Below are 22,199 nucleotides of genomic sequence, written 5' to 3'. Positions count from 1 at the left end.
AGGAATGGGTGGGCGTTGGAATGTTTGGTGCAGCCCTATGTTGTGGCTTAGTCTTCTTACATTGGTTGGTCTGCAAGCTCAAAGCCCAACAACAACGTGACAAGGTCATGATCACCCAAGCACTTGTGGCCTTGGAACAAGGATTATCTCCCAAAATTTGGTTATCCAGGTTAAAAAATTAAAACAGACTGTGACTCTCAGTTGATGCACCTCAGGGGTTTTACCCATTGCACTGAGTCAATGAGTGATCCAAGTCACAATGTTGCCTTTGCCTAAGCAGCTGCGGTACCAAGATAGGAGGATGACAGCCCTTGCACTCCCTGGAATTTTATTCCATTGCACGGGAATGGGTGTCACCTCCATTTTTAATCTTCTCCCTTAGCCCCTGCACCCAGAGGACTTGTCTCCATTGCACCTGGTGGGGTAAGGGAGTAATCTAAAGCTCTTAATCGCTTACTCTCCAAAGAAGGAGTCCGCTTGATCGAGCTTAGGGCTTTCTTGTGCCGCGATTACAAGGCTTTGAGGCAGTTTTCATTCATTAAAACAAAAAGGGGGAGATGTGGAGAGCCAAGAGAGTGCAATTGCCATCATGAGATGGCACCGACATCCAGCCCTGGCCCTAATGAACAAACAATAGACCACGTCTGCAAGTTGCAAAAGCGCGCCAAGCCACTGTCCAGCCCAGGAGCGTTACTGCCCAGTCCGGGACGTCACAAGGGGCAATGGGCAAGCAGCCAATCAGCGGAGTACACGCCGCCATAGGGTGTATTTAAGCATCACCATTCTGGCGGTTATCGTCTTCCTCTATTCATCCTAATAAACGTTACTGCAGAAGGATCCTTGTGTCTGGGTGCGTTCTTGCTGGCTAGATGATTGGGCGGGTCACAGCTTCCCCCTTCCTACCTGTTGATCTGCCTTCATGACATCGCATCATAGAATTCTGTAAGAGTAAAAGGGTTAATAAAGTGAGTTCACCATGTACAACAAAATGACCTTTCACCCATTTATACACCACTAAAACCTGAAGAAAGACCTATGGAATAAGCCTCTTTGAAGGTATAAAGTGAAGTCATTTATGTAAATCTAAATTATGAATGCATTTAAGGTTTAACGTTGTCACTTCTTGTTACTGGTAACAGTCATCCCTGCTACTAGACTAGCCTGGGGGCTATGCTCCCAACCCTGAGCCAACCAGGGACATGTGGCCATTGAAGAATTTCTTTAGCTAACCAAGGATGACTCTTGTGAATTTCAAACTGTGGTGGAATTGAACACAGGTCCTTCTAAAGGGGATTGATTTCAGCTGCCTTCTCAACAGAATTGAAAGTGGTTTTGTTTTGTCCTTGGGTGAAACTGTGATAACTGACAGCACTTACTGTCTGTTTATACCATTGGGCTGACAGTTTTCTTCCATAGAGTCTAGACCTTTAACAAAAGGAAAAACAAAACAAAACAAAAACAAAAAAGTAGCTTGGTAGTTTTGTGGGACTCCCTAACAGTTGGAGAGGGGGTGTCTCTGAATTTGTTGACTACTCTTCGGATCTTTTTTTTTTTTTTTTTTTTTTTTTTCACCGCAGCCTCATTCAGCCTTAATATGAGGACTTGTGCCTAGTCTTATTGCATCTTGTTATGCCATGTTTGGTTGGTATCTCTGGGCGACCTGCACTTTTCTGAAGGGGAACAGAGGAACAGCAGATCTTCCAGAGAGGGAAGGTCGAGGAGTGCGGACTGGAAGAATTGGAGCCATCAAGATGTATTGAAAACAAACAAAAATAAATGAAATTAAATAAACTGAAAAACAACAAAATGTGTACATTGTGACATGTACAGATTGCAAGGGACCTGAAAAAAGAAAGGCTCAGGGGAAAGGGAGTTTTGAGAAGCACATAATGGCCAGGCGATTGGTGGGTTACCCGGGGGCGTTCTGTATAACATAGGAGTCACCAGGTATGACCTTGGCTCTGATGTCATCCACCTGTAATTTTCAGGCTGGCTATGGGGAACAGCTTGTGAAATCTGTGCTGCTGACAATGTTTTCAGGCCAAATTTTTCATCAGGTACTTTTGATTTCTGTTCATTTAAAGCACTGTAAACGTTTAAAATCCCCAGAGATGGCTACTTTGATTTTTAACAGTGGTTTTGGATTTCTGGCCTCCAGAAATGGATAGAGTTGTGTAATTTTAAAATACAAAGTAGTTTGCCTTTCCCTGGCTGTGACAAAGAACATGAAACTGGAGCTTTAGTGAGGACAGAGGTTTGGGGGTACTGAGTTTGCGAGGTGGCACTTGTACATGCACCACAGTTTCATTAACCATCCATGAGTTGATGGGCATATAGGTTGGTTCTTTTTTTTCTTTGCTATTGAGAGTAAAGCTGCAATAAACATAGATGTGCAAGTGTCTCTGTGGTAGGATATGGAGTCCTTTGGGAATAAGCCCAGGAGTGTTATCTTGGGCTTATATGCTATATCTGGCCAGCAGTTTGCTTTCTTTCATTTTCAAAAAACCTATAAACACATACATACATTCAACCCCATAAGTTTTTCAGCATGTTGCATAATACATTTCACCTGGAGGAAAAGAAGACTTCCTCATTATGATGCATGGGTTGTTGTTGAAGGCAAGAATCCATTATATTTTTTTCTCTCCTAGCTTCTCTAGTGTGGACAGCACTGGAAACAATGTTGTTTGTTAGCCAAAATGAACAAATAAGTGTATGGATGAATGAATGAATGAATGAATGAATGACTCAGTCATATTATTCTGGCACAGAAGCACAATTTCAGGAGGTACATATGAAAGGATTAAAGCTGAAGCTTAGACCCTGGTAGGGCTCTTGCTCCAGGGCTGCTCACTGCAGCAACTGGAGAACTTATAGAACATGGTCTCTGTGAGCTTTTTACCTGTGAATGCAAGTAGTATGGCCATCTCTGGGGAGTGTGTAATGAGATAGAGCATAGTAGCTGTTAGCTGTCATTACTGTTGTTCCCTAGTTCCTCCTCATCTTTAAGTGTTCCTTCACTCTCTGCTCCACAAAGATCATTCCATAACTGCACTAGCAAAGCAAGTTGAATGTCATACTACTCCACAGGTTCTTAACATTTGCATTGCTTTGAAGGAGAGCAACTAACACACAACCAAAGTGATTAGAATCCTATTTTGTCTCTCCTTCTATACAGCTCCTTCCCTAGCACAATCAATTAGGGTTTAAATTAAATAAACTAAATGAATACTGAGGTGGGAAAGTAGGAAGCAAGCAAACAGTACCCCAGAAAAGTAAACTGCCTATGTGGGGATGAAAAGTTAGTATGAAGGTAATCCAGGGAACCTCTGTAATGCTGGGCATTGATTGCTGACAAGCACAAACATAACGGAAATTCCAGATATTTCTACATGAAAGAGGATATGCTTCCTGCTTGTGCCATGGGAGAAGCAGGGGCAAAAAGGATGAAGATGGTTCTGACACTACTTGTTTTTAATAAATGAAAATTTCTTCCTTTATTAATTGAAATAAATAAAATGTATTATTTATCCTCATTACATTGTAAACTTTTAGTTTGTGTGCTTACGTATGGGCATGCCAGAGGACATATGTAGAGGTCATGGGGCAATTTTCACAGCTCAGTTCTTCCCTTTCACCATGTAAGTTGAGTTCTGAGCATTGAACTCAGTTGGACCTTAACCTCCTGACCCATCTTGCTGGCTGCAAGCCCTGAATTGTTAAGAGGATTAAGCCTAAAAAGAGACCCAGAAAAAAGCTCTCTGAGTTCTAGATTAGAGTTCAACAGAGCTCCCTGTGATATTTCCCATATGTGTGTTTTCCAGCTTAGTAGCCACAGGTCTTGGCTTCAGTATACTGTTGGCTAGTTTGATAGTAAACTGTGTAAGAGATGGTTGTTGAAGCGTGGACCATTTATAACAAAGGCCCTTAATCTGCCATCTATGCTGGGCAGAAATAGGACATAGTCATTCTGGGCTCTATTGGTTTCCTTTTCTTTTCTAATCATAGCACTGCCCACTTGATTGAAGAAGATTTGATAACAGAGATGTCAGCCAGCTACAGGGCAGAGTTGAGGGGAACAGGGACTCTTCTCTTTATTCCCACTTTCAGGCTATCCAAAGGTGAAGCAAACATCTCAGTGGGGAAGAGAATACCAGTGCCTATTCTGTGCCAGGCATGCTTTAGATCCATTTCCTTACTTTACACTCTTAACAGCCGAGGCACCACTGCCCAACTCACACACTGAAAAATCCCAACTTCAATAGAAGAGAGATGAAGCCATGATGCAAACTAGTTTCTCTGGGAGTGACTCTCAGATGGGCTTCCTGAGACTGTTACCCATTTGTGATCTTTAGTAGCAATCCCCATCAGAGAATGACACACTCCCTTTTCTGCCTACAGCATGTCCATAGTGTGCCCTGCAGTGGCCTCAATCGTGATGGAGATTGCGACTGCTTCTCAGCCTACTGGGGCCCCAGGTATGACAAGCATTAAGTGTGCTTCCTCACTTAATAAGCCCTGCCACCCTGGGCTATTTCATGACTTCATATGAGAACACACTACATTTTTCCATGACATAGCATCTTTGCCTTGCTGTCCTCTTAGTGGTTGTTGTGGTTAAAAGTGATTCCCGGTCTGGGGAGATGACTCTGGGAGTTAGAGCCCTCGATTTGCAAGACTGAAGGCCTGAGTTCAAACTTCTACAACCTGCTGTGGCTTGTGCACATAGAACTCCAGCAGTATAGGACCCAGAGGCAAAATGATACTTGGGACTAGGCTACAAGCCTAGCTCCAGGCTCAGTGAGAAACCCTTTTTCCAAGCAATAAAACTACATAGCAAGTTGGAAGCCAACCTGAGTGAGTTACAAGAGATCCTGTTTGCTATATTTTAATAATTATTGCCATAAGCCTTATTTTTTTTTGTGTGTGTTTGCTTGTTTGTTTGAGACAGGGTTTCTCTGTATAGCCCTGTCTTTCCTTGCTCACTGTGCAGACTAGGCTGTTCTCAGTCTCACAGAATTTCACCTACCCCTGTTCCTGCCCCTACTTCTGTCTCCCTTAATGCTCAGAATATAGGCCTGCACCACCGTGCCTGGCAGCCTTAACATTTTTAATAAAAGACTTTTATAATTGGTTATCCTACTCACGGGAGTGCTTCTAAAACCTTCCTGTGCATCCATCCCAGAGTATGCAGCTTTGCTCTGCCCAGAAAACTCCATATGTGCACCTTCCAGCAAAGATGAAACCAAACTCGAATGCAAATGCCTTCCCGATTGTGAAGGTGATGGCCAAATCTGCAAGGGTGGGTAGGATCCCACCCTATTTGCCTTTCTGTGAAGCTCAGTAAGAAATTGACAAAGCTCCAGGAAGAAAGCTGAGAAATCTTGGAATAGTGGCAGATCCCCTTCCATTATCTAGCTAATACAAAGATTTCATAGGCAATTACAGTTTCTGTTTTTCCTGTGTGAATTCATGTTGGCAGAGCAGCGTGATCAGACAGCATAATAAGATGCATTCTTTCTGAATACTGTCCAACTGCCTTGATGTCTGTGATGCATTTGAGCCACTGCTGCCTGGCGGTTCATTTATCTCTCCTTCATCTCTGAGAATGCTAACCACCTCTTGTCTCACCTTCTCTCAAGCTATCAACCCATGTTTAAAAAATGTTTGCCACCCTCATGTAATCTCTTCCTACCTGGGACCAAATTGGCACATCTGTGCATGCTAAGAAGGCTACCAAGGGAATGGTCAGGTGTGTCTTCCAGTAGACCTCTGCCTGACAAACTGTGGAAACTGGCGTACGATATCTATGGGGTACAAATACAATGGGCCTAAACAGGTGAATTAATGGAACTGATATGTCCAGAAATAGGGAAGAGTTCAGATAACTGCCAATAAGGTGAACAGACTGAGGAAACCTAGAGCAACCTTTTTAAAGAGAGCATTGCTGCTGTACAACTGTATCCCAGAATCTGCAAAGCTGAGGTAGGAGTCTAGCCTGCATGACATAATGAGATCCTATTTAAAACATGTAACATTTGAATGCTTCCAGGGCTTGTGGTGGGCAGCAGATACACAATTCTTATATATTATTATGTAAGAGAAAAGGGTCAGAAGGGTTGAAACATACAGCTAACAGGTTTCTCTTCTGAGGAAGTCAACTTTGAGTTTCAACAAAGGGTGGATGGGAGAACAGAACAGCAATGGCAGTGGATGTTGGAGAAAACAAGTAATAGGACAGGAACCTACCACAAACTGCCTCTGAAAGAGCCTACCAGCAGTGTATCAGAGGAGATATTAAGACTCATAACCAATCTTCAGCACAGTGAAAGGAACCTTAAGAAAGAAGTAGGAGTTAATATGACCAGGAGAGGGAGGAGCTCCACAAGGACCAAATATATCTGGAAACGGGTCTTTTATAAGACTCTTTTTTCCAACCAAGGACTATGTATGAATATAACCTAGAACCTCTCCTTGGATGTAGCCCATGGTTGCACAGTATTCAAGTGGATACCCTAATATGAGGAATAGGGACTGTTTCTGACATGAACTCAATGGTGGGCTCTTTGGTCTCCCCACCCCCCAAAAGAGGAGCAGCTCTGATAGACCACAGAGGAGGCCTTTGCAGCCAATCCTGAAGATACCTGATAAACCGGAGTTAGATGAAAGGGGAGGAGGTCCTCCCATATCAGTGGACCTGGAAAGGGGCAGGGAGGAGATGATAGAGGAAGGGTTCAATTGGAGAGGAACTGAGAGAGGGGAGTACAGCAGGGATACAAGGTTAACAAACTGAAACTAATATTATTTTTTTAAAAAAAATGTCCAACAAAAAATAAAAATAAAAAATAAAGAAAACCAAAATGGTCACTGCTGCAATCCAGGCAACAGGGCTCTGAGAGGTTTGCCCCACTGATTTGAAAATATATCTGTTTTCCAAGAGATGGTGTTTATTTGCAGCTGGGTTCATGAGAGAATAGTTTAATCTGGAACATAGCCCTAACACATCTCTTCTATGCTGTGGTGGGAACCGACCAGTATCTCTTCATCTCCCTTAGCCTTTCTCTCTGGAAGATTTTTCCCATCCAATCTTTTTTTTTTCCTATCCAGAGTCACCATCCTACATGCTTTCTCAGTTTCCACTGTGAACTTTTCTGAAAACAGTGGTGAGTGTTTCCTCATTCAGAGCTGAGGGTTAAATTTTCAGGAATTTCTCAGGCTTGTTGACCACATATTAGTAGTATGAAATTAGCCAAGGCACAATGATAATGCACTGAGAGTGCCAAATGCTGTCAGTCAATGCTTTCCCACCGGGGCCTCGAGAGATAGTTTTCAGACTGTGGCCAGGCTCAGCCAGCACATCTTTACCTCTTTTTCTTATGAGACTATTGAGGCAAATTTCTGAGGAGGCTTCCCTGAGGAAGGAGAAAGCAGGGGCCATGTACTACGTATGGATGGTTCTAAGTCTTACTGTCCTGCAGGCTGCCTTTGTAGCATGTTTGCTCTTTTTTCTGTTACTATGAAAAATTGTCTTACAAAAGCAGCTTAAGGAAGGAGGGAGCACTTGGGTGCACAGCTTGGATTAAACTTCCATCGTGGTGAAGAAGTCACAAAACTAGGAGCCTTAGAGGCAGCTGCACATGCATGTCAGGGAGCAGAGTGACAATTGCTTCTGTGCAGGAAGCAGAGAGAGAGAGTGTGATGAACACTTGATACAGAAAGCAGTGAGAGTGATGATCCCTTGTTTGTGCCCACTCTCTTCTCCATTTTGTTTACCCCAGAATCCTAGTCCCGTGAATGCTGCCACCCACAGTTAAAGTGGGTTTTCCCTCCTCAGTTAGTCTAATCTAGAGACCCACACCCAAGCATGTCCATAGAGTTGTCTCCATGGTGATTCTACAGCTGACTACCTTGGCTATCAACCTTAGCTATGGGCAGTTTATTCTTGAGTCTACATTTGTAGCAAACATTACAGGTGATTCTGACATGGATGCTATCTGGACCACATTGTGGAAATTACTTCTAGAGAACACACAAAGCTATCTATTGTGTGTAAATGCACACATTATATTATTTAAACCCATCTAGAAAGGCAATGAGAGAAGCCAGGGTCTGAGCTTAAGGGAGCACTGAGTCTCTGCTTCTCCAACCCTGTTCTTTCTTATTGTTCTCCTCAATTGTGAAATGAAGACTTGGGCTGTATACTCTCAATTCAAGAACACTCCAAGTCCCTGAGAATGTGATTTACCCTCTCTACAGATGCATTTGCCAGAAAGGTTACTTGGGCGAAGTCCTAATCTGCTTTGGAGACAGCATGGAGAGACATAGGGAATTAAATACTGAAACTAGAAGAATGTGGCAAGGAAGGCTGACCTCTTTCATCTCCATCCTGGGTATGCAATTCCTTCCTTGAGGGCAGCACTCTTCCAGGCCAGGGCATCTGCAAGGTACAATAGGCAGAAGAGGGCATGCAAGGCTGGTGCATTTGGGCTAATCCTTGTAGGGACAGGCCAGTTGGGTGATGGGGAGAGGCAGAAGAGCTGTTTCCAAGGAGAGGGCTGTTTGACAGGCAGACTAGCACTGCAAAGACTAGCGGGAGGAGAGCTGAGGATAAGGTCATGATATCCACATAAATTAACAGACTAGCTATGAGAGCAAGAGGGACAGCCACTGGTGTAAAAGATTGTCCATTTCCCCTTGACTTCTTGTGTTTTTCAAGGATGAATAAAGGTTGCAGAGAATGCTGAAAATTGAGAAACCTGACAGCCACGTGGTGGTAGCCATGCCCAGCAGGGAAGGTGTCATTTAAATATTGGACTAAACATGCTGGTGTGCACCCTTAAGTATAAGCTACTAATTAACTTGTCATAGTAACAGATCTTCTCTGTGCCTGAGGGAGTGTGTGATAACACAACATGCTCACTTGTTTACAAATGCCTTCTACCAACTGTCACCCCACAGCCCCTGAAGGACAAAATATTATACCTGATCAGAGCACTGGGTAACACCTCACCCAAACATGAACAATCAAAGATAGATAGATAGATGATAGATGATAGATAGATAGATAGATAGATAGATAGATTGATAGATCACAGACCTGACCAGACAGAAACCTTAACATGTCATCATTTGTGTTAAAACTGGCCAAGTAAACTGAAACAATCTCCCAGAAAGAACACAGGGAAGAAGTCAGTGTCCTTGCAGGCCAATGCTGTGTTCTCTGAATAATTCTATCTTCTGTGTGATGCTCCACTCTTTGCAAGACCTCCTAGGGAAAATCAAGCATTACACACAGGGCTTGGGTGGGAGTACAGTCTTGCAGTAATTCAAACCTTCAGCTAAGAGTTCTAAGGAAGGTGAATGGGAATGGAAGGAGGTGAAGGTTTCCTATGAAATACAGACCACACAGCCACCCCCACCCCCTCCCCACATTTGTGCACGAGTGCTCCTAGACAGAGTACTGATTACCTTTCACCTTCCCCATGCACCTGGCTAATATATGACAGCATTAGCCTGTCCTAACCTCCTGGCATCTTCTGGGTAATGGAAACCATCAGAATACTTAACTTGCAAGGTCCAGGGCAGAATGCAAATGTAGGGTCCTTTGTTCAAACATTTTCCTTGTCAAAAGGGTACAAATGGAACAATTGGTCTATCATGGACTCCTCTGACCTTCCCTTGTGTGGATCTCGCATCTCTACATGTAGAGATGAAACAGCTCAGCAAGCCAGGCACTTGATCAGGGACTGTGGGACTGCCAGGCGGCCTTGACACACCTTGCCCTTTCAGAACAGAGCACCTACAAAGCCCCAGCTAGGTCTCCTGAGAAACTCCTAGAGAGTACTGGGAAGATGAGAGGCTTGCATATCACAGTACCATGTGTTCTTAGAGTACCTCAGTTGGACTTGGGTGAAGTCCTAATCTGCTTTGGAAACAGCATGGAGAGACATAGGGAATTAAATACTGAAACTAGAAGAATGTGGCAAGTAAGGCTGACCTCTTTCATCTCCATCCTGGGTATGCAATTCCCTCCTTGAGGGCAGCACTCTTCCAGGCCAGGGCATCTGAGAGTTACAAGTAGGCAGAAGAGGGCAGGCAAGGCTGGTGCACTTGGACTAGTCCTTGTAGGGACAGGCCAGGAACAGCACAGAGTAGAGGGAAGGCAGAAGGCATACAGGGACTAGACCTTACTCAAAACCCCCTGAGCAGTCTCAAAACCTATGTACCTCTGACCATGATATTTTCTTTTTTCCTGTGTTTGGTCTCTTAAGACAAAACTTATGCCTGGCCACTGAACAAGCCTTGACCCTTCAATGTGCTGCTGCCCTCAGATATGGGATTTAAAGTAATTGATGTGAGTATCTAAGATGACCCCATCTAAGGGGCCAATATAAAAGGCCTTAGTAGGCAGTACCTTATTTAAAGTGAGAAACATTTATCACACTCAAGATAAGGATGCTGCATATCTCATTTATTGTTCTATTGCTGTGAAGACAGAGGCAGCTTATAGTGGCCATCATGGCAGGGAACATGGAGGCAGGCAGGGACAGTGATGGAGCAGTAGCTAAGAGCTTTCTTTCATCTTGACTCTCAGGCAGCAGAGAAAGAGAGAGAGAGAGACTGGGTTTGGCATAAGCTTTTAATACCTCAAGGTTCACTGGAACCTTCCTAAACAGTTCTACCAACTGGGAACCAAACATTCAAACATATGAGCCATTAGGATCACATTCCACTCCCTGGCCCCCATCAGGCTTCTTACCCTATCATAAGGCAAAACATATTCAATTCAACCTCAAAAGTCCCTGAAATCGTCACAGTTTTGACAGTTTAAAAGTCCAAAGTCTCTTTTGAGACACAAGGAAATTGCTTATCTCAAACCCCCTGTAAAATCACAAAGCAAGTTACATAACTTCCAAAACACAAAGGGAGGAAAGGGGGCAAAGTATGGAAATACCAGCAAATTAAAAATCCTGACTTAGATGGCTCTTTCAATCACCCACTCCTTTGATACTTGTTTAGTACATCACACTTTCTTATGCTGGTTCCATGTCAGGTCTGCACAGCTCTCCTTTACATGCATCCAGGACTCTGGCATCTCTAACATCTTGGACTCTCCAGTGCAATCCCAGCTTTATGTTCACAGACTCACATAACAGCCTTTCTGTTCCTCCTTGTAAGATCTCATGTGCTACATGGCTGGAAGCCTTTTTTAAACCATGGTGTTCTAACCACAACTTTTTTACATCTGTATCTTTATTGATAAAGCCATAACTAAAGATGCTGAGTTCTTCTGAGTGCTTGGGATGGAATCTGTTTCCATCTTTTAATCACATTCACAATAAGGTATGATTTGGTGATGGCTCTCCTTGCTCTACAAGCTGTTTATTTTTTTTTAAGGATGCATTATCTCTCCTTCACAAAAGATGTTCTCAGATGACATTTTTGCTACCTTATGTTAAAGTCTAGTATGGGGCAGTCTCCTTCAAACTGGTACAATATTGCCATTCAACCACCCGAGATGAGCCTGTCTACTGGTGACCTACAGAGAGATGTCTTGTGTCTCCTCTGCTGTGGAGAAAAAACAATGTCATCATCCTACATCTTAGATATTTTTGAAGGAGACTCCTCCCTTTTAATATATAAAGTTTGTAGAGAACGCAATAAAACTGTATCTGTTGATTGTTCACTATTGAAGGAGTCTGGTAATTGGAATTCTGCCTCCTTCCCTGGCAGATGCAGGTCATATTCATAGTTCAATTTCTCAGAGACCGTCCTTGGGTGGATCTTTGCAGGCAGGGTGCTCTGAGCCTGAGAAGTAGATAGCAAGCTCCCTGCACCCTTGGGAACCAGACAGCAAACTTTGTGTAACCTTGAGTGAATTCCTACATGTCTTGCCAGGTGGCACAGATGTGTTGCTACTGTGAAAAAATGTTGCTTGTACCCTTTGCTTTATAAGTGCTGATTGCACATTCAATAAACTGTGACTTGATCAGGAATCTGTCTTGTCTCCATTCTTTGAGACTCTGTCCCCCAATTTCCACTCCCTCTTTCAGGTAGAACCTCTTCAACTAGCCCGCGGGACAGGTCAGATAATGGAGGAATAGCAAAGATACAGATTTGGTCCCATAAATTCATTATTCTAAAGCATCCTCATTCCATTGTACCTGCTCTTTATTTTTGACTGTCTGTTCTTTGATTGTGTTTTAAAAACATGGGGTGGTGCACATCTTCAAGTTCAGGACTACCTTCTCTTTTCATTTAAAAACAAAATCTTGAGAAGTTTTCATTCTGGTCCTCTTTTCTAGATTCCTCTATGCCTGGTACCCTCTTGCTCCCTTTGCAGTCATTGCTCTTTTCTCAATACCATGTGAGTTCCAGGGTGATACTCTGGGCATCAACTCAGACTCTCCAGATTCCCATTCTCATTAAGGCTTGTGCTCACCTGAAACATCACCTACTTCAGATAGAGCCCTGCAGAGCACTCCAGCTTGGGAGTCTTTTATGATGGGTGAGTCGTGGAATGTATTATAACACTTGTTTTCTCCAGACATCACCCAAGGTGGCTCTCTTTTCTTAGGTAAAGAGCTCTTAATGAACAAGGAGGCTGCTTGGTACCTTGTGAAGCTCCACATCATTGCTGGGCAAATGAGCACTGTAAAAAATGAATGACATGGACACATTCTATACCTTGCCGGGAAAGTCAGGGGAAATCTTCAACAGGGATAAGGTCAGAATTTCTCTGATTTTACTCCCATGACAGCACAAAGGCAATACCCAGGCTTTGTATTGGGGTTTGGGGGGACTTTGTATTGGGATTTGGGGAACTGTGTAGAGGGGTTTGGGAGAACTGTTATAGAAAAGGAACTCTTTGAGTCTGGCCTGACTTAGCATTCAAGGCAACATCATTCAGCTGCCACTTCTAAACCCACAGATGTGAGGACAATGACCACTGACCCAAAACATCTTGGTCAAATTAATTAAAAAAAGCAATTAATTAAACCACACTTTTTAAAATTTTGTGTACACAGGCTTGACTCTCCCCAAAGGTGGGGTTCAAGTGTTCAGCATTGGACATGAGTGAGATAAGGGTTTTTATAGTTCAGAAGTAGGGGGTTTCATATAGGGGATTGGCAGGCAAATAGGCAGGGTTACAGAAGCAGAACATAAGCATAATAAGATGGTCAAAACAACCTCCTGAAACACAGACATAATCAAAACAACAAGTGGTCATAATTACCTTTTGAAACAATGACATGGTTGCTGTTTCTATACTGCTGGAACAGGCAGTATAGAACCATTTGCAGTTAAGATTACAGGTAGGGCATAGCCGAATCCTTAAGAAACAGATATTTAATCATAAATTGTAATGAACCTACTTTGTCCTCACTATTGTGGTTTTCAAGCCCAAGATGAAGGCAGGCTGGCTTGTCACCACCATAAAGACAAAGTGCCCTGAGCCAGCTTCCTGGTTCCAAACCATCAGCATTCCTCTTACAAAAGAAAATGAATAGAGTGTGTTTGGTTTGGGTTGCTGTCACTGATGCATCTTCTCCATTCATCCTGCCAGTTTGTTTCCTGTTTTTTTGTTTGGTTGTTTGTTTTTAAATCAGACTACCTCACTTTCCTTCACAACACATTTTGTGTTTTGACTAAGCTGGTGAAGTAATTAACAGGAGCGCCTGGATGGGTTTTGTCCTGGGCTGTTTCTTATATTTCCCTTAATTTCAAGAGCTGGCAGACCGATGGGTGCTCTTTCCATGATAAGTACAAGCATCAACCTTTATTTAAATTATGTAAAACAATTCAGGAAAAGAGGATTCATCAGAATCCTTGGTTCTCCTACTGGCAGTGGAGAGGTCACAGAAAATATCTGAGCCAGGGTTCAAGTGTGGATCTTAGTGACACCAATCTGCTATGCTGTGAATGTGAGGATGGATGATAGCTATGATAGAGAAGCATATATGTGACACAGCATGTATTCATATTCCTGAATATGTATACATATCCATGTATTCATTCATTACATTTATTGTCTGTAATTCTTAGGACTAACATAATAGGAAAAGCAATTAGTTCCAGTTTCTCAGGCAACAAATTCATGTATTTTTCACATTCTCTGTGTAATATGTTAAAACAGTGGTTCTCCACCGTCCTGATGCTGTGACCTTTTAAGACAGTTCCTCATGGTATGGTGACAGCCACCCACAAAGTTACTTTGTTGCTACTTCATAACTGTAATTTTGCTACTGTTAGGAAGCGTAATTTAAATATCTGATATGCAGGGTAGCTGATGTGTGACCCCTGTGAAAGGGTCATTACCCCCCAAATGGGTCCTGGCTCACAGATTGAGAACCACTGTGTTAAAGCAAGAGAAGTATTTACAGTCAACTGAACTGTTACACCCTAGTAGGGCTTGCAGCTTATTGGAGGAGAGCATACACTGACCAACTCAAAATTTGAATGTGATACTCATCAGTGATGTCAATGACTGTACAATGCAAAGTAGGCCAAGCAGACACCTTGTCCTCATATAAGATTGTGTGATTTATCCAATGTCTCACAGCCACAAAACTTTTATTTTCTAATCCCAGAATTGTTCTTTCTAGAACACCATATTAATTTTATTCATTTATTTATTTTTCTTTCTTTGGTATTTTAGGACAACCTTAAAGTTCAAACTTTACAGAGGCAAAGAATGAAAATTATCCAGACGAACAGAGTTGCTTTAAATGGGCTGGTACATATCCTCCATAGTGCCATGGACAAGATAGAGCCCACACTTGAGAGCAACCCCCAGGTAAGGCAAGTTGGATACATTTGAGTTCTTTCTACCCCCACCATCTTTGCTGCCTGGAGAGTTAAATCTATGAAGAAAGTTTTACAAGGAAGATCTCAAGCTAGAGAAGGCAGGATGGTTTGTCCATTTTCAGTAGGCTACTGAGTGTTTCTGCAGAGAGAAAGGAAGGCATGCTGGGGTGGGAGATGATTTATAGATGTTTTCTTAAACTTTACTTATGGCCATATCAGACAACTCTGCCTGGTGCCAGGTTGTCACTGCAGTTCATTCCTTGGGCTGTATGGAGGATAGTCATGATCACAATGAATTTCTTCTTTCTCACCTGCATGATATGGCCAGAGACTGTTGTAGAATGCACAGATTACATGACCTGTCAAATCAAAACACTTGTATACACAGAGCAGTTGGCTTGGTCCTTTTATACATACTCACACCTTCACCTTAACTCTTCCATGTCTCTTAACATGAAGGTTCATATTACCAAAACTATTTTTTTTACTGACTTTTGAACAAAATCTGTCTTTTCAGCAAAGCATAATGACAATAGTACAAGCAAGATACAGCAAGTTCAGATTTTTGTTAGAGGAACGTGCTTTCATGTATTTCAGAAGAATGGAGTCAAGTCCTCTGTAAAATCATCAGAGACACCAATTTTAAACAGTTTTTCTAGCAGCTACTTCAAATGTTATTTTCAATAAGGAATACTGTTAAATTTTATTTTTCAAATGCAGGAAACCAATGTTGGATATGCCCTAGAAGAAGGTGGCTTTGTTGGTTCATATAGAATTTTTGTTCCAAGTGATGAAGCATTAAATAATATGAAGGCTGGCACCCTCAATTACCTCCTTTCTCCAGAGGTATAGTATCCCAGTTACCAAGGCATGGCATTGGCATCCCTGTCCCAGTCTCTGACCACTCTGGCATTTCTCCATACTAAAATCAATAGATAAGCAGGTAGATCGATACATAGATAGATAGATAGATAGATAGATAGATAGATTATATACAATAGATAGATGATAGATAGATAGATAGATAGATAGACATATGATAGACAATAGATACAGATACAGATAGATAGACACTTGATAGAAAATAAATAGTTGATAGATAAGAGATAGGTATGTAGATGATTGATTGATTGATTGATTGATTGATGACACAGAATGTGAGAGGTAGAGAGTACCCAATTCATTAAAATCAGTGACTCAAGGACTCCAGTGTAGTCAGGAATCACCTGTGAGGCTTGTCTAGCATGTTTTAGGACCTGATCCTAAACGTAGTGGCTAGTGATACTAAAGTGAGTGTAAGCAACAGATGTGTAGGTGCATCCCAACTCTAATACAGGCAGACTCAAGCACACTGCCATGCTGACCCTGAAATATGTTGCCTTTTTGGCTCATAGATTCATGGATAGAGTCCTTGCTAGAATACCTTCAGATACCAGCAAGGACATCTTCCATTCTGAAAGTGCTAAAGGAATAAACCACAGACACACACACACACACACACACACACACACACACACAATTTCACTTCCCAATACCCATATGGAGACTAACAATGATCTGTATCTCTAGTTCCAGGGAATCTGATGCCTTCTTCTGGTTTCTGAGAGTACGTATACATGAGATACACTTTCATTCATACATACACACATGCACGCAACACACTCATGCACATAAAATACAAACATAAATCTTTTGCTAAAAATTAGATGGTTGGTATGTCTCAGCCAACAATTTGTCAGTATATGAGAGTTTTCTAATGGTTTCCAGGTAATAGGCCAGATCCCCTGGGGTCTTTGGAAGGATTTATTTTTCCATAGCTGAGGACTGAACCAAGGTTATGCAAATGCTCTACCACTGAGCTGAATCTCCAACCCCAGGAAGGATGTTTTTAAAAAATACAAGCCATGTTTGAATGTTCTGAAAACTTGCTATTGTTGAAAAGCAGTTTTACTCCCCTTTAGAACTCACACTCACTTTAAGGTAATCTTTGAAAAGAAATATTGTTCTCCTGGGAAATTATTAAAATTCTAAAATTATATGGCCTCCCTAATAATGTTACTTTTAGAACTATGACAATAAAAGAGTTTTCGGCTACCTAAGGATATAGGTACTAAAGCCAAAATAAGCCAAATTATAGAAAAAATTAACTGCTCTACTCTCTGTCTTAGTTCAGAAATCTCTGTCAACCTTGGAGAACAAGCAGGAGCAGGCTCCTTCTGGGTTCTAAGCAAATGTGTGGATCTCATCTGCCTCACACTATGCAGTGAGACCTACAGCTTCTCATTGCTCCTATGGGACTGTTTTTACCTAGAGCAGCACCAACTGGCCAGCACCAATACTGCTCCTGGGTGTTGATTCTCTTTTTCTCCAGAGATTCAAATCTTTCTGCCTACAAAGAATGTAAAGCCTGGGTTCTTTGTTCTGAGGCAAAAACTTGTTTTGCCAATGTCATTTCTAGTGAATCTAGGTAGAATGGCCATTTTCTAGTCTTCAGGGACACGGCTGGGATACAGAGTTAATAAAATGTAACTGATAAAAAAATAAAAAATAAAAAATAAAATAAAAAGAAATTTCCAGAACACAGGAAACTTTCAGAAGGTGTAAGTCTAGGTAGAGAATTAGTTGCTTGTATTTTAAATAAATTGTTCTTATTTGGTATTTACATCCTCAATTTTTTTTATTTTTTATTTATTTTTTATCAGTTACATTTTATTAACTCTGTATCCCAGCCATGTCCCGATCCCTCATTCCCTCCCAGTCCCTCCCTCCCTCCCTCATCTCCACCGTGCCCCTTTCCAAGTCCACTGATGGGGGGGACCTCCTCCCCATTCATCTGATCCTGTTTTATCAGGTATCTTCAGGACTGGCTGCAAAGCCCTCCTCTGTGGCCTAACAGGACTGCTCCTCCCTTCGGGGGTGGGGAGACCAAAGAGCCAGTCACTGAGTTCCTGTTAGAAATAGTCCCTGTTCCCCTCACTTTGGGAAACCAATTGGTTACTGAGCTACCACAGGCTACATCTGAGTGGAGGTTCTAGGTTATATCCATACATGGTCCTTGGTTGAATGTCAGTTTCAGAAAAGACCCTGTGCCCAGATATATTTGGTCCTTGTGGAGCTCCTATCCTTTCCCCATCAGACTAACTCCCCTTCTTTCTTATGATTCCCTGTACTCTGCCAAAGGTTTGGTCATGAGTCTTTGCTTTGAAAACACTGCTAGTTAGAGTCTTTCAGATGCGCTCAGTAGACTCCTGTCATACGTTCAATGCACATCCCATCTGTCTTTCTAAACGAGGATTGATCATCTTACCCCATGTCCGCTCAATTGATTATTTTTTTAGGTGTATAGATTTCATTATGTTTATCATATCTTATAGGTCTATATAAGTGAGTATATCCCATGTTTTTCTTTCTCCTTCTGGGATATTTCACTCAGAATGATCTTTTCTAGATCCCACCATTTGCCTGCAAATTTCATGATTTCATCCTTTTTGATTGCTGAGTAGTATTCCATTGTATAAAAATACCACAATTTCTGTATCCATTCCACCGTTGATGGACATCTGGGTTGTTTCCAGGTTCTGGCTATTACAAATAGAGCTGCTATAAACGTGGTTGAGCAAGTGTCCTTTTTGTGTACTTGAACAAACTTTGGGTATATACCTAGCAGTGGTATAGCTGGGTCTGGAGGAAGCAAATTCCTATTTGTCTTAGAAAGCACCAGATAGCTTTCCAGAGTGGTTGTACCAGTTTACATTGCCACCAGCAGTGGAGGAGGGTTCCCCTTTCTCCACAACCTCTCCAGCATGTGTTATAGCTTGAGTTTTTCATCTTGGCCATTCTGATGGGTGTAAGGTGATATCTCAGGGTCGTTTTGATTTGCATTTCCCTGATGGCTAATGAGGATGAGCATTTCTTTAAGTGTTTTTCTGCCATTCAATATTCCTCTGTCGAGAATTCTCTGTTTAGCTCTGTTCCCCATTTTTTAATTGGATTACTTGGATTGCTGCTTTTCAGCTTCTTTAGTTCTTTGTATATACTGGATATTAGTCCTCTGTCAGATAAAGGGTTAGTGAAGATTCTTTCCCAATCTGTAGGCAGTCGTTTTGTTTTGATGACCATATCCTTTGCTTTACAGAAACTTTTCAGTTTCATGAGGTCCCATTTATTGATTGTTGCTCTTAGAGCCTGTGCTGTTGTTGTTTTGTTCAGGAAGTTGTCTCCTGTGTCAATGAGTTCTAGGCTGTTCCCCACTTTTTTTTCAATTGATTTAGGGTATCTGGTTTTATGTTGAGGTCCTTGAACCACTTTGACTTTAGTTTTGTGCAGGGCGATAAAGATGGATCTATTTTCATTTTTCTGCATGTAGACATCCAGTTGGTCCAGCGCCATTAGTTGAAGATGCTGTCTTTTTTCCATTGAATGGATTTGGCTTCTTTGTCAAATATCAAGTATTCAGAGGTGTGTGGGTTTATTTCTGGGTCTTCTATGTGGTGCCATTGATCCTCCTTTCTGTTTCTATGCCAATACCATGCTGTTTTTATTACTGTTGCCCTGTAGTACAGCTTGAGATCAGGAATGGAGATACCTCCAGATGATCTGTTGTCATACAGGATCGTTTTGGAGATTCTGGGTTTTTTGTTTCTCCATATGAAGCTGAGACTCTTTTTTTCAAGGTCTGTAATGAATTGAGTTGGTATTTTGATGGGAATTGCATTGAATCTGTAGATTGCTTGCTTTTGGCAGAATGGCCATTTTCACAATATTAATCCTACCAATCCAATGAGCACTGGAGATCTTTCCATCTTCTGATATCTTCTTCGATTTCTTTCTTCAGAGACTTGAAGTTTTTCTCAAACAGGTCTTTCACTTGCTTGGTTAGAGTCACACCAAGGTACTTTATGTTATTAGTGGCTATTGTGAAGGGTGTTGTTTCTCTAATTTCTTTCTCAGCCTTTTTGTCTTTGGTATATAGGAGGGCTTCTGATTTTTTTGAGTTGATTTTGTATCCTGCCACTTTGCTGAAGGTGTTTATCAGCTGAAGGAGTTCTCTGGTTGAATTTTTGGAGTCGCTCATGTATACTATCATATCATCTGCAAATAGTGACACTTTGACCTCTTCCTTTCCGATTTGTATCCCCTTGATCTCCTTTAGTTGTCTTATTGCTCTGGCTAGGACTTCAAGTACTATGTTGAAGAGATATGGAGACAATGGGCAGCCTTGTCTTGTCCCTGATTTCAGTGGGATTGATTTAAGTTTCTCTCCATTGAGTTTGATGTTAGCTATAGGCTTGCTATATATTGCCTTTACTATCTTTAGGTATGTGCCTTGTATCCCTGATCTCTCCAAGACTTTAAACTTGAATGGGTGTTGGACTTTGTCAAATGCTTTTTCGGCATCTAAGGAGATGATCATGCGGTTTTTCTCCTTCAGTTTGTTCATGTAGTGGATTACATTGTTGGATTTCCGTATGTTGAACCACCCTTGCATGCCTGGGATGAAGCCTACTTGGTCATGGTGGTTGATATCTTTGATGTGTTCTTGGATTCGGTTTGCAAGTATTTTATTGAGTATTTTTGCGTCAATGTTCATAAGAGAGATAGGCCTGAAGTTCTCTTTTTTTTTTGTTGGGTCTTTGTGTGGTTTAGGTATTAAGGTGACTGTGGCTTCATAGGATGAGTTTGGTAGTGTTCCTTCTGTTTCTATTTTGTGGAATAGCTTGAGGAGAATTGGAGGTAGCACTTCTTTGAAGGTCTTGTAGAATTCTGCGCTGAAGCCATCTGGTCCACGGCTTTTTTTGGAGGGGAGACTGTTAATGACTGCTTTGATTTCCTTGGGAGATATAGGGCTATTCAGTCTTTCTACCTGATCTTGACTTAGTTTTGGTAGATGGAATCTTTCAAGAAAATTATCCATTTCATTTAGATTCTCAAATTTGGTGGCATATAGGCTTTTGTAGTATGACCTAATAATTGTTTGGATTTCCTCTATGTCTGTGGTTATGTCCCCATTTTCATTTGTGATTTTGCTGATCTGGATAGTTTCTCTCTGCTTTTTAGTTAGTTTGGCTAAGGGTTTGTCTATCTTGTTGATTTTCTCAAAGAACCAGCTTTTTGTTTCATTGATTCTTTGGATAGTTTTATTTGTTTCTAGTTGATTAATTTCAGCCCTTACTTTGATTATTTCCAGCCGTCTGCTCCTCTTGGGTGTATCTGCTTCTTTTTTTTTCTAGGGTTTTCAGTTGGGCCATTAAGTTGTTTGTATGTGATGTTACAAATTTTTTCTTGCAGGCACTTAGTGCTATAAATTTTCCTCTGAGCACTGCTTTCAATGTGTCCCATAAATTTGGGTATGTTGTGCCTTCCTTTTCATTGAATTCTAGGAAGTCTTTAATTTCTTTCTTTATTTCTTCCTGTCATTGAGTAGTAAGTTGTTCAGTTTCCATGTGTGTGTCAGCTTTTTGTTGTTCCTGTTGTTGTTGATGTCTAGCTTTAGTCCATGATGGTCAGACAGTATACAAGGGATTATTTCAATTCTTTTGTATCTGTTGAGGCTTGCTTTGTGACCCACTATATGGTCAATTTTGGAAAAGGTTCCATGTGGTGCTGAAAAGAAGGTGTACTCTTTTGAGTTTGGGTGAAATGATCTGTAGACGTCTTTTAGGTCCATTTGATTTAGGGATTCTGTGAGTGCTTTTATTTCCCTATTTGGTGTCTGTCTAGTTGATCTGTCCCTTGGTGAGAGTGGAGTGTTGAAGTCTCCCACTCTTAAGGTATTAGGATCAATGTATGATTTAAGCTTTAATAATGTTTCATTTACGAATGTCAGTGCTCTTGTATTTGGGGCATACATCCTCAATTTTTAAAAACCATAACTGAACAATTTCTGTTCAAAAAAGAGGTTGTTTGGAAGTTTATAAGATTTTCAAAGTCCTTGCAATTCTGCTGAATTATCCAGAGGTTTTTCCCTCAGCAGTGTTAGGCAAGAGATTCAGCATTTTTGGGAAATTATGACTCCATATAATGCCAAGTGACACTGCTTACCAACAGTTTTCTCTCTAGTCTTAGCTTTCCAGAGTACTAAAATACTTTAAAAAAACTGATTACAAAAACATAAAATTGGACTGGGGAGATGGCTCAATAGGTAAAGTGCTTGTCATACAAATTGAAGAGTTGAATTCAGATCTTTAGTGTCTACGTAAAAACCTGGGTATAGTTTCATAGATCTGTAACACCAGCACAGGGGAGCAGAAACAAAAAGATCTTTAGCCAGCCAGTCTAGATGAAATATTGAACTCCAGGCTCAGTGAACACAAATACACACACTCACCTCATTTCCCTTCTTACGTATTTTGAATAGACATGACTTTCTTTCTGAACTTATCACCATGGAA

At 41.4% G+C, this 22,199-nt stretch overlaps 1 pseudogene; it reads left to right on the top strand.

Moving 5' to 3' along the window:
• Positions 1-1,949: 1,949 nt before the first annotated feature.
• On the top strand, positions 1,950-15,660 carry LOC132651907 (stabilin-2-like; annotated as a pseudogene).
• Positions 15,661-22,199: the final 6,539 nt, after the last annotated feature.

The sequence above is a fragment of the Meriones unguiculatus genome, assembly GCF_030254825.1.
Source record: "Meriones unguiculatus strain TT.TT164.6M chromosome Y unlocalized genomic scaffold, Bangor_MerUng_6.1 ChrY_unordered_Scaffold_35, whole genome shotgun sequence".
In the NCBI taxonomy this organism is placed as follows: Eukaryota; Metazoa; Chordata; class Mammalia; order Rodentia; family Muridae; genus Meriones; species Meriones unguiculatus.
This window is presented reverse-complemented; position numbering and strand designations above follow the sequence as displayed.